The 12977-nt window shown below is 46.9% G+C and overlaps 1 protein-coding gene across 5 annotated transcripts in view; it reads left to right on the forward strand.

Moving 5' to 3' along the window:
- LOC122543214 (growth/differentiation factor 11-like) overlaps window positions 1-12977 on the forward strand; it is a 60426-nt gene that overhangs the window by 9828 nt on the left and 37621 nt on the right. The window contains exon 5 of one of the 5 annotated variants that reach the window (XR_006309961.1): window positions 8108-8674. The exons of 2 other annotated variants lie outside the window; for them this stretch is intronic. The gene's annotated coding sequence lies outside the window, so the exon portion shown is untranslated. Of the gene's footprint in view, window positions 1-8107; window positions 8675-12977 lie in introns of those variants that run through there. 2 more of the 5 variants (XR_006309959.1, XR_006309960.1) reach the window with 2 other exon arrangements.

Raw genomic sequence — 12977 nt, forward strand, 5'->3', positions numbered from 1 at the left:
GGAGCATCACACTGTCGGAGGATCAGTGCTGAAGGAGCATCACACTGTCGGAGGATCAGTGCTGAAGGAGCATCACACTGTCGGAGGATCAGTGCTGAAGGAGCATCACACTGTCGGAGGATCAGTGCTGAAGGAGCATCACACTGTCGGAGGATCAGTGCTGAAGGAGCATCACACTGTCGGAGGATCAGTGCTGAAGGAGCATCACACTGTCGGAGGATCAGTGCTGAAGGAGCATCACACTGTCGGAGGATCAGTGCTGAAGGAGCATCACACTGTCGGAGGATCAGTGCTGAAGGAGCATCACACTGTCGGAGGATCAGTGCTGAAGGAGCATCACACTGTCGGAGGATCAGTGCTGAGGGAGCATCACACTGTCGGAGGGTCAGTGCTGAAGGAGCATCACACTGTCGGAGGGTCAGTGCTGAAGGAGCATCACACTGTCGGAGGATCAGTGCTGAAGGAGCATCACACTGTCGGAGGATCAGTGCTGAAGGAGCATCACACTGTCGGAGGATCAGCACTGAAGGAGCGTCCCACTGTTGGAGGGTCAGTGCAGAGGGAATACCACACCATTAGAGGGTCAGCGCTGAGGGGCGGGCACTGTCAGAGGGTCAGTGCTTAGGGAGTGGGTACTGTCAGGGGGTCAGCACTGAGAGAGTGTCAGTGCTGAGGGAATGTTGCACTGTCAGAGGGTCAGTGCTGAGGGAGCATTGCACTGTCAAGAGGGTCAGTGCTGAGGGAGTGTCGCACTGTCGGAGGGTCAGTGCTGTGGGAGTGTCACACTGTCAGAGGGTAATTGCTGAGGGACCATTACACTGTCGGAGGGTCAGAGCTGAAGGAACATCACACTGTCAGAGGGTTAGTGCTGAGGGAGCAGGCGCTGTCAAGATGCCAGTGCTGAGGGAGGGCTTCGTTGTCAGAAGGTCAGTACTAAGGGAGCGGGCACTGTGAGAGGGTGAGTGATGACGGAGCCCTGCACCGCCAGAGGGTCAGCACAAATGGAGTGTCACACTGTCGGCAGGTCAGAGCTGAGGGAGTACCACATTGTCAGAGGGTCAGCGCTGAGGGAGTGCCATGCTTTTGGAGGGTCTGTGCTGACGTAGTGTCACATTGTCGGAGGTGCAGTGCTGAGGGAGTGCTGTACTGTCAGAGGGTCAGTGCTGTACTGTCAGAGGGTCAGTGTTGAGGGAGCATCACACTGTCGGAGGGTCAGTGCTGAGGCTGTCAGATGGTCAGTGCTGAGAGGATAGCGTACTGTCAGAGGGTCAGTGCGAGGGAGTACCGCAGAGGGTCAGTGCTGAGGGAGTGTCACACTGTCGGTGGGTCAGTGCTGAGGGAGTGTCACACTGTTGGAGGGTCAGTGCTGAGTGAGTGTCACACTGTCGTATGGTCAGTGCTGAGGGAGTGTCACGCTGTCGTATGGTCAGTGCTGAGAGGATAGCGCACTGTCAGAGGGTCAGTGCTGAGGGAGTACCGCACTGTCGGAGGGTCAGTGCTGAGTGAGCGTCACACTGTCGGATAGTCAGTGCTGAGGGAGCATCACAGTGTTAGAGGGTCAGTGCTGAAGGAGCATCATATTGTCGGAGGATCAGTGCTGAAGGAGCGTCCCACTGTTGGAGAGTCAGTGCTGAGGGAGCATCCCACTATTGGAGGGTCAGTGCTGAGGGAATGCCACACCATTAGAGGGTCAGCGCTGAGGGCCGGGCACTGTCAGAGGGTCAGTGCTTAGGGAGTGGGCACTGTCAGGTGGTCAGTGCTGAGGAAGCGGGCTCTGTCGAAGGGTGGGTGCTGTCAGAGGGCCAGAGTTGAGGGAGCGGACACTGTCAGAGAGTCAGTGCTGAGGGAGCACCACATTGTCAGAGTGGCAGTGCTGAGGGAGTGCTGCACTGCCGGAGGGTCAGTGCTGAGGGAGTGTCGCACTGTTGGAGGGTCAGTGCTGAGCGAGAATCACTCTGTCGGAGAGTCAGTGCTGAGGGAGCGTCACACTGTCGGGGGGTCAGTGCTGAGAGAGCGTCGCATTGTCGGAGGGTACTGCTGAGGGAGCATCACACTGTCGGAGGGTCAGTGCTCAGTGAGCGTCGCACTGTCGGAGGGTCAGTGCTGAGAGAGTGCTGTACTGTGAGGGAGCATCACAATGTCTGGGGGTCAGTGCTGAGGGAGCATCACACTGTCGGAGGGTCAGTGCTGAAGGAGCATCACACTGTCGGAGGATCAGTGCTGAGGGAGCATCATACTGTCGGAGGGTCAGTGCTGAAGGAGCATCACACTGTCGGAGGGTCAGTGCTAAGGGAGTGTCACACTGTTGGAGGGTCAGTGCTGAGTGAGCGTCACACTGTCGGATAGTCAGTGCTGAGGGAGCATCACAGTGTTAGAGGGTCAGTACTGAAGGAGCATCATATTGTCGGAGGATCAGTGCTGAAGGAGCGTCCCACTGTTGGAGTCAATGCTGAGGGAGCATCCCACTATTGGAGGGTCAGTGCTGAGGGAATACCACACCATTAGAGGGTCAGCACTGAGGGGCGGGCACTGTCAGAGGGTCAGTGCTTAGGGAGTGGGTACTGTCAGGGGGTCAGCGCTGAGGGAATGTTGCAATGTCAGAGGGTCAGTGCTGAGGGAACTTTGCACTGTCAAGAGGGTCAGTGCTGAGGGAGTGTCACACTGTCGGAGGGTCAGTGCTGAGGGAGCATTGCACTGTCAAGAGGGTCACTGCTGAGGGAGTGTCGCACTGTCGGAGGGTCAGTGCTGAGTGAGCGTCGCACTGTCTGAGGGTCAGTGCTGAGAGAGTGCTGTACTGTGAGGGAGCATCACAATGTCTGGTGGTCAGTGCTGAGGGAATACCACACCATTAGAGGGTCAGCGCTGAGGGGCGGGCACTGTCAGAGGGTCAGTGCTTAGGGAGTGGGTACTGTCAGGGGGTCAGCACTGAGGGAGTGTCAGTGCTGAGGGAACGTTGCACTGTCGGAGGGTCAGTGCTGAGGGAGCATTGCACTGTCAAGAGGGTCAGTGCTGAGGGAGTGTCGCACTGTCGGAGGGTCAGTGCTGTGGGAGTGTCACACTGTCAGAGGGTAATTGCTGAGGGAGCATTACACTGTCGGAGGGTCAGAGCTGAAGGAACATCACACTGTCAGAGGGTCAGTGCTGAGGGAGCAGGCGCTGTCAAGAGGGTCACTGCTGAGGGAGTGTCGCACTGTCGGAGGGTCAGTGCTGAGGGAGCGTCGCACTGTTGGAGGGTCAGTGCTGGGGGAGTGTCGCACTGTCAGAGGGTCAGTGCCGAGAGAGCGTTGCACTGTTGGAGAGTCAGTACCGAGGGAGCATTGCTGTGTCGGAAGGTCAGTGCTGAGTGAGCGCTATACTGGATGTGTCGCCTTTCTATCCTTTCAAGACTGGTGTAAAACTTTCCGCTGCAATATTTGAAGTAGAGAACAGGAGTTCTGCCTGCTGTCCTGGCGAATGTTTATCTGTGATCCCACATCACAAAAACTAGTGATCTGGTTCTTTATCATTTTGTTTTTTATGGGAACTTGCTTTCTGCAAAATGGCTGCAGTGTTTCCAATGTCAGTGACTACTTCATTTGCTGTAAAGTCCTTTCAGACATGCTGAAGTGGTGAAAGATGCTAGATAAATGCAAATCTTTCTTTCTACCTACAGCAACAAGCACTAACAAAGTTAGGTATAACATTGGCAATTACACAGCATTTATTGCCCATTCCTAATGTTCTGGAGAGGGTGGTGGTGAGCTCCCTTGAACTATTGCTGTCCATGTGCTGTCGAGGTATTCACAGTACTGTTGTTGCAGGAGCAGTGCTCCTGCTGGGCTGTATTTGTGTGCCACTGTGTAGAGGCCTGGGGGTACCACTCAAGCCTTGTACTGCCTTAAATGCCGTTGTGCATAGTTAAACACACAGTGAAATTTTGAGGCAGCATTGGTGGCATCATCCAGGACTTTAACCCCGTGACAGTGAAAGAACAACTAGTAAGTTCCAAGTGAAGATGGTGTGAGAGTCGGCTGGGAACTTGCAGGTGGAGTTGTTCCCCTGCGTGTGCTGCCCATGTCCTTCTCGGGATCTGTCGAAGGAATCTTGGCTTTGGTGGGAACGCAGCATATCCAGCAAGAGGCACACAAAAACAATTTTTCCTGCTGCAGACAACTCACTATTGCATGATCAAGATCAAGGGCCAGAGGCAGGAAAATTCAGCTGGTGGTTAGGTTGGACACTAACATACAGCACTATGATGGTTATGCCTCAAAGAAAGGCAGCAGGTGGTCTTTGGAAAACCAACTCAAATAGGTTTATTCATTCATTCGTTTTCACCATAGCCTTAGTGAGGCAATTGGCTTCTCTATCTTGCTTCTCCTCTGCCTTCATCTCATTGTTATCCCTCCCCACCCCCATCTGATTTTCTTCTTCCTCTCCTGCATGTGCTCTCAATTTCTCCTTCAAATTTTGCTATAGGGACATGCATACATGTGAATGAGAAGCAGGTGTAAACCACACTGCCCTAAATTCTGATCAAGGATAGTCAGCATGGTTTTGTGAAGGGCAGGTCGTGCCTCACAAACCTTATTGAATTCTTTGAAAAGGTGACGAAGGAGGTTGATGAGGGGAAAGCGGTAGATGTGGTATATATGGATTTTAGTAAGGCGTTTGATAAGGTTCCCCATGGTAGGCTACTGCAGAAAATACGGAGATATGGCATTGAGGGTGAGTTGGAGGTTTGGATTAGGAATTGGCTGGATGGAAGAAGACAGAGGGTAGTAGTTGATGGCAAAGTTTCTTCATGGAGTGCCGTCACTAGCGGTGTTCCACAAGGATCTCTTTTGGGACCATTGCTGTTTGTCATTTTTATAAATGACCTGGAAGAGGGGTTAGAAGGTTGGGTGAGCAAGTTTGCGGATGACACAAAAGTCGGAGGAGTTGTTGACAGTGAGGAAGCATGTGGCAGGTTACAGCAGGATATAGAGAAGCTGCAGAGCTGGGCAGAAAGGTGGCAAATGGAATACAATGTAGCTAAGTGTGAGGTGACTCACTTTGGGAAGAATAACAAAAAGATGGGGTACGGGGCTAATGGACGGATACTTGGTAGTGTGGATGAGCAGAGGGATCTTGGTGTCCATGTACACAGATATCTGAAAGTTGCCACCCAGGCAAATAGTGCGGTGAGGAAGGCATATGGCGTACTGGCTTTTATTGGTAGAGGAATTGAGTTCCGGAGTCCTGAGGTCATGATGCAGTTGTATAAGACTCTGGTACGACCGCATCTGGAATATTGTGTGCAGTTTTGGTCGCCATACTATAGGAAGGATGTGGAGGCATTGGAACGGGTGCAGAGGAGGTTTACCAGGACATAGCTTCAAATTAAGGGGGGGTAGATATAGGACTGAAGTTAGGGGTAGGTTCTTCACTCAGCGGGTCGTGAGTTCATGGAATGCCCTGCCAGTAGCAGTGGTGGACTCTCCCTCTTTATGGGCATTTAAGCGGGCATTGGATAGGTATATGGAGGATAGTGGGTTAGTATAGGTTAGGTGGGCTTGGATCGGCGCAACATCGAGGGCCAAAGGGCCTGTACTGCGCTGTATTCTTCTATGTTCTATGTTCTATGTAAACCAAATTTGCCATTCAGTAAGACCTGGGATAATCTGATTGTCTGTCCCCAATGAACTGTGACTCCCTTGTCAATTAAGATTCGATCTGCCTCTGCCTCTGTTGCTGTCTGGGGAACAACATTCCAAAGGTTCACGATCCCATGAGAGATCAAATATTCTCCTTATCTTCCTCTTCAGTGGAAGAACCCTTCTTTTAAAAGCTGTATTTGATTTTATTTTGATTTGGTTTGATTTATTACTGTCACATGTACCAAGGTACAGTGAGAAGTGCTGTCTCTTTGCTTTCCAGGCAGATTGTACTGTACAAGTGTATCAGGGTAACAGAACAGAGTGCAGGATACAGTGTTACAGCTACCAAGAAAGCACAGAGAGAAATTAACATTTGAGAGGCCCATTCAAAAGTCTGATTACAGCGGGGAGGAAGCTGTTCTTGAATCTATTCATATGTGTATTCAAATGTTTATATCTTCTGCCCGACGGAAGTGGGTAGAAGAGAGAATAACCAGGGTGGGAGGCATCATTAATTATCTTGGTTGCTTTCCCGAGGCATCAGGAAGTATAGATGGAGTCAATGGCTGGGCAGCTGGTTTGCGTGATGGACTGGGCTGTGTTCACGATATTCTGTAGTTCCTTGTGGTCTTGGGAAGAGCAGTTGCCAAACCAAGATAGGATGCATTCTGTGTTCTTCTGTAAGAATTAGTCAGACATGCCAAACTTCCTACGCCTCCTGAGGAAGTAGAGGCGTTGTTGTGCTTTCTTGACTGTAGTGTCAACAGAGGAGGACCAGGACAGATTGTTGGTGATCGTCACTCGCAGGAACGTGATGTTGTCGACCATCTCCACCTCAACTCCACTGGTACAGATAGGGGTGTGCCCTCCACTCCGTTTCCTGAAGTCAATGACCAGATCCTTCATTTTGCTGCCATTTGTAGTCTGTCCCAAGAGAGGAAACATCCTTTTAGCGTCCTTTATGTCTCAATTAGATCCCCGCTCATTCTTCTAAATTTGAATGGATACAGGACCACGTGACCAAGCTTTCCTAAGATAACACTCGCCACCTCACCCCCCCACCGCAACCCCAGGTATCAGTGGAGTGAACCTTCTGAACTGCTGTTCATGCAATTATACCCTTTTATTATGCAAGGCGACCAACACTTTACATAGTAATCCAGATGTAGTTTTATCTATATAACAATAGCAAAACATTCCTACGTTTATATTCCATTCCCCTTGCAATGAACAGCAACATTCCATTTACCTTCCTAATTTCTTGCTGTGCCTGTATAGTAACTCTGTGATTTGTGTACCAGACTATCCAGCTTCCTCTGTACCTCAGAGTTCTGTCATCTCTCTCGATTTAAATAACATGCTGTTTTTTCATTCTTCATGCCAGAGTGTGCAAGTTCCCACATTATACTCCTTCTGCTACATTTCTGCCCCCTTATTTAGCCTGTCTATATCCCTTTGCAGACTCCTTATGTCCTCATCACCGTTTGCTGCCTACCTTTGTGTCATTAACAAATCTATCAACCATACATTTCATTCATTTTTCTTAGCCATTAAGATAAATTATAAATAATCGAGGCCCCGGCAATGATGTTTGTGGTGTCCCACTTGTCACGTTTTGACAACCTGAAAATGCCCCATTTATAGCTACTCTGTTTCCTGTGAGCTAGCCAATCCCTTACCCATGCTAAAATATTACCCCTAATTCTTATTTTGCATCAGAACCTTTGGGAAATCTAAATACAGCACATCCAAAGGCTCTTCTTTATCCACACTGTGTTAGTTCCTCAAAGTTAATCAAATATGATTTCATTATAATCAAATGTGTTGCCTCTGCCAAATTGAATGGACAAAGTCAAAAATCACACGACACCGGCTTATAGTCCAACAGGTTTAATTGAAACCACAAGCTTTTCGAGACTGCATACCTTCCTCAGGTAACTAACTACCTGTGGAAGGAACAGCGCTCCAAAAGCTTGTGGTTTCAAATAAACCTGTTGCACTATAACCCGGTGTTGTGTGATTTTTGACTTTGTCCACCCCAGTCCAACACCGGCACTTTCACATCAGGATTGAATGGAGATTTTTGAAATGGCTCACTATGTCTTCCTTAATAAAAGATTCCAACATTTTCCCTAGGACATGTTGACTAACTGGCCTGTTATTTCATGCTTCTGACTCCCTTCTTTTCTGAATAGAGCAGTTACATTCACGATTTTCCAGTCTGATGGGATCTTTCTAGAATCTAGGGAATTTTGAAAATTTATATTAATATATCTTCTAACCAGGACATCTTTCCAGGACAAGACTGTTGGGTCTTTGTTTCTGATGTGTGTACTTGGCTGTCTTTCTCTCTCTCACTGGACTTAGCAATCCTTTTGATTCCTGAACTCCTATTCATTTGTCTTTCCGTCCATCCAGCTGATTCTGAGCATCCTCCGTCATAGCTATATTTCAAAAGGTGTTATCGTTTGCTCGTTCTCTTTCTTCAGAGTCCAACTCTCGCATCCATAGAGTGAAATAGAGTGGAATAAGAAGTTTCATTTAAAAATCAGCTGTCCTGTCACTTTGCATCCAGAACTGCATTCTTGACATGAAAACCCGAGTGAATATCTCCAGATGGCAATCTTGCATTTTTGATAAAATGATTCAAACACATGGAAAAAAGACTGATTCATTGAAATGTGACTCTTAAAATATTTCCACCATGTTCTATGTTTATGACTATTGGGCTAAAAGCAATACATTACGTTCTTCACAAAGGTGATTGATTCCCCCCAATAAAGACTGTCTGGACCAAAGGTGGAAAATGTCTTTCTATTCTCTATAGTTAACAGTTTCTTTGAACTTGTCTCTCATTGCTTCTAAGTTGCAAACACTATTCCACATCTACTTCCTTCTCTATGCGTTACCATGTGTTGAAACCAACACTTTGGACTGCTATGGGAGACAAAGGAGGAGATTTGCTGGGGCCCCAGCATATACGAACAAAGAACAGTACAACACAGGAACAGGCCCTTCAGCCCACCAACTGTGCCATCATGGCCTATCGTTCTAAAATAAAAGCCTTTACCTAGTCCGTATCCCTCTGTTCTCCACCCATTTGTATGTCTGTGAAGAGGCCTCTTAAACGTTGCTATTGTATCTGCCTCCAGCACCTCGTTTGGCAGTGCATTGCATGCACTTACCACTCTTGTGTAAAAAACCTGCCACTCATATCTGCCTTACATTTTCCCCCTTTTACCTATGTCCCCTCGTAATTGACTTTTCTGACTATCTATTCTATCTATGTCTCACATAATTTTATAAACTTATATTAAGCCCCTCATCCTCCAACGTTTAAGTGAAAATAAACCAAGTTTGTCCAATCTCTCCTCATTGCTAATACCCTCCAAATCAGGCAACATCCTGCTAAACTGTTTCTGTACCCTCTCCAAAGCCTCTACATCCCTTTGGTAGTATGGTGACCAGAACTGTGCGCAATATTCCAAACGAAGCCTAACTCAAATACTATACAGCTGCAACATCACTTGCCAGTTTTTATACTCTATGCCCCGACTGATGAAGGCAAGCATGCTATGTGCCTTCTTGACCACCTTATCCACTTGTGTTGCCTCTTTCATGAAACTGTCCTCCTGTACACCTAGACCTCTCTGTACATTGATAAATGGTTCTGCAATTTACTGTATACTTTCCTCCTGCATGAGATCTTCCAAAATGCATCACCTCACATTTGTCCAGATTAAAATTTATTTGCCATTTCTCCACCGAAGTCTGCAGCCTATCTATATCCTGTTGTATCCTCTGGCAATTCTCCTCACTATCCACTCCTCCCCCAATCTTTGTGTCATCAACAAACTTTTTACTGAGACCACCTACACTCTCCAAAGCATACTGATTCCTGTGGAATACCATCGGTCACAGATCTCCAGTGAGAAAAGCACCTTTCCACTGCTACTCTCTGTCGTCTATAACCAAGCCAGTTCTGTATCCATCTTACCAGCTCAGCATGGATCGTATTACTTCACCTTTTGTATCAGCCTGTCTTGAGGGACTTTGTCAAGGCCTTGCTAAAGCCCATATAGACAAAACCTACCACCCTCATCAAACATTTTTATCACTTCCTCAAAAAACTCAAATCAAATCTGAGACACAGCCTTCCCCACACAAAGCCATGTTGCCTATTGTTAGTAAGTCCATATTTTTCCAAATGCGAGTAAATCCTATTCCTGGGAATCTTCTCCAGTAATTTCCCTGCCAATGCTATCAGGCTCACTGGCCTGTAATTTCCCAGATTATCACTGTTGCCCTTCTGAAACAAAGGAACAATGTTGGCTATTCTCTAGTCTCCTGGGACTTCTCCCATGACTAAAGAATTATTTAATACCTTGCTGGCCTCAGGAGAAGTGCCAGCTGACTGGAGGATAGCTAATGTGATTCCTTTGTTCAGGAAGGGCAGCAGGGATAGGCCAGGTAATTGTAGGTCATATAGTCTGACATCAGTGGGAGAGGAATTATTGGAAATAATTCTGAATGACAGGATTAATCAACACTTGGAAAGGCAGGCGTTGATCAGGGATAGTCAGCATGGATTTGTTGGAGGAGGATCCTGTCTGATTATTTGAACTTAACTGAAAAAGTAACTAAATATACTTATGAGGGTAGTGATATTGATATAGTTTACATGGACTTCAGTAAGGCCTTTGACAAGGTGCTACATGGAAGGCTGATCCAACAGGTAGGAACTTGTGGAGTCCAAGGCAAGTCAGCAAATTGGATCCAAAACTGGTTTATAAATAGGAAGCAAAGGGTGATGGTTTTGTTATTGGAAGCCTGTGACCAGCAGGGTACCACAGGGATCAGTTCCAGGACCCTTGCTGTTGATTATGTACATTAATGACTCTGATGTGAATGTTGAAGGTTTAATTAGTACGTTTGCAGATGACATGAAAATTGAGGGTGTTGTTATTAGTGAGGAGGATGGACTCAGGTTACACACTGATGTTGATCAGCTGGCAAATTGGGCAGAACAATGGCAGATGGAATTTAATCCTGATAAATGAGAGGTGTTGCATTTTGAGAAGTGCAATAAGGGAAGGATATGCATAATAAATGGTAGGTCCCTCAGGAGTACTGAGGGACAGAGGGATCTTGGTATACAAGTCCATAGATTCCTGAAGGTGTCAGCACAGGTAAACAGGGTGATGAAGGCATACAGGATGCTTGCCTTCATTAGGTAGGGTGTACATTTTGGGAACAAGGAAGTCTTGTTACAGCTGTATAAAATGTTGGTTAAGCAGATGGAATACTGTGTGCTGTTCTGGTTACCACACTATTGGAAGGACGTGATTGCACTAGAGAGGGTGCAGAGGAGACTTACCAGGATGTTGCCTGGGCTAGAGAGATTCAGCTATGAAGAGAGACCAAGGTTTGTTTTCCTTAAAGAAGAGAAGACTGGGGGGGGGATCTGATTGAGGTGTACAATATTATGATAGACAGAATAGATTGTGAGAATCTCTTCACTGTGGCAGACATGTCTAAGACAAGAGGACTGAAAAATGTGTTGCTGGAAAAGCGCAGCAGGTCAGGCAGCATCCAAGGAGCAGGAGAATCAATGTTTCGGGCATAAGCCCTTCTTCAGGACCTGCTGCGCTTTTCCAGCAACACATTTTTCAGCTCTGATCCCCAGCATCTACAGTCCTCACTTTCTCCTAAGACAAGAGGACATAAGTTTAAGGTGAGCAGTGTATGGATTAGAGGAGATCGGAGAATGTTTTTTTCACTCAGACGGTGGTAGAAATATGGAATGTGCTGCCTGAGAGGGCAGTGTGGACAGGTACTCTTACAACATTAAGAAGCATCTGGATGAGTATTTAAAATGCTAGGGCATAGTAGGCTATGGACCAAATGCAAGTAAATAGGATTAGTGTCATTTGGTGTTTGTTGGTTGGCATAGACATGTGGGCCGAGGGATCTGTTTCTATGCTGAATATATCTGAGACTTACAGTATCTTGGCCTGGTGGTTCTGGCCCTGCGTTTGACAACCCAGAAATCATAAGTTCAAATCCAATCATAACAAGTTGTGAAAGTGAATTCAATAAATCTTATGGACCAAAAACAGAGAGTGATCACAAAATCTGCCAAATTGTTTTAAAGAATTTTTAGGATTAATTAAAGCCCCTCAAGAATAAGGAGCCTGTCATCCTTATTTAGTCTAGTCTACGCATATCTCTAATACTCCACAAGTTAACTCTTAATACCATTTGAAGTGATTTAGCAAGAGCCCACATCATAGAAATACAAACATTAAATTAGGAGTCGGCCATTTGGTCCCTTGAGTGCCTGCCGTTTTGTGATAAGATAATGACTGATCTCATGGTGGGCCCAACTCAATTTTCTCACGCAGGTGGATAAATCCACCAGAAGTGATGTATGGGTAAACTGTAGAGGCCTGGCAAAATAGGAATCAGGAGAAAAACTCTTCACTAGTGGAGTCATACCTGGCACAAAGGAGAATGGTTGTTGTTGGAAGTCACTTTTCTCAGCTTCAGGACATCTCTGCGGGAGTTCCTCAGGGTAGTATCCTGGGCCCAACCATCTTCAGCTGCTTCAGCCATGACCTTCCCTCTATCATAAAGTCAGAACAGGATGTTCGCTGATGATTGCACAATATTCAGTACCATTGGCAACTACTCAGATACTGAAACAGTTCATGTCCAAATGCAACAAAACCAGGATAATATCCAGATTTGGACTGATAAGTGGCAAACAATATTTGTGCCACACAAATGCCAAGAGATGACCATCTTCAACAAGAGTGATACTGATCATCTGCCCTTGACATTCAATGGCATTACCATCACTGAATCCCCCACTATCAACATCCTGGGAGTTATCCTCTCCAACAAGAGAGCATCTAGCTATCACTCCCTTAACATTAACAATGGTGTTATCAGCACTGAACCCCACCCCGCTATCAACATTCTGGGTATTACCATTGACCAGAAATTGATCTGGACCAGAATGGCTACATGAATAGGTTGGTGTCTAGGAGTCCTGCAGCAATAGACAATAGGTGCAGGAGTAGGCCATTCTGCCCTTCGAGCCTGCACCACCATTCATTATGATCATGGCTGATCATCCTCAATCAGTATCCTGTTCCTGCCTTATTTCCATAACCCTTGATTCCACTATCCTTGAGAGCTCTATCCAACTCTTTCTTAAACGAATCCAGAGACTGGGCCTCCACTGCCTTCTGGGACAGAGCATTCCACACACCCACCACTCTCTGGGTGAAGAAGTTTCTCCTCATCTCTGTCCTAAATGGCCTACCCCTTATTTTTAAGTTGTGTCTCTGGTTC

This window comes from Chiloscyllium plagiosum, chromosome 42 (assembly GCF_004010195.1).
Source record: "Chiloscyllium plagiosum isolate BGI_BamShark_2017 chromosome 42, ASM401019v2, whole genome shotgun sequence".
Classification (NCBI taxonomy): domain Eukaryota; kingdom Metazoa; phylum Chordata; class Chondrichthyes; order Orectolobiformes; family Hemiscylliidae; genus Chiloscyllium; species Chiloscyllium plagiosum.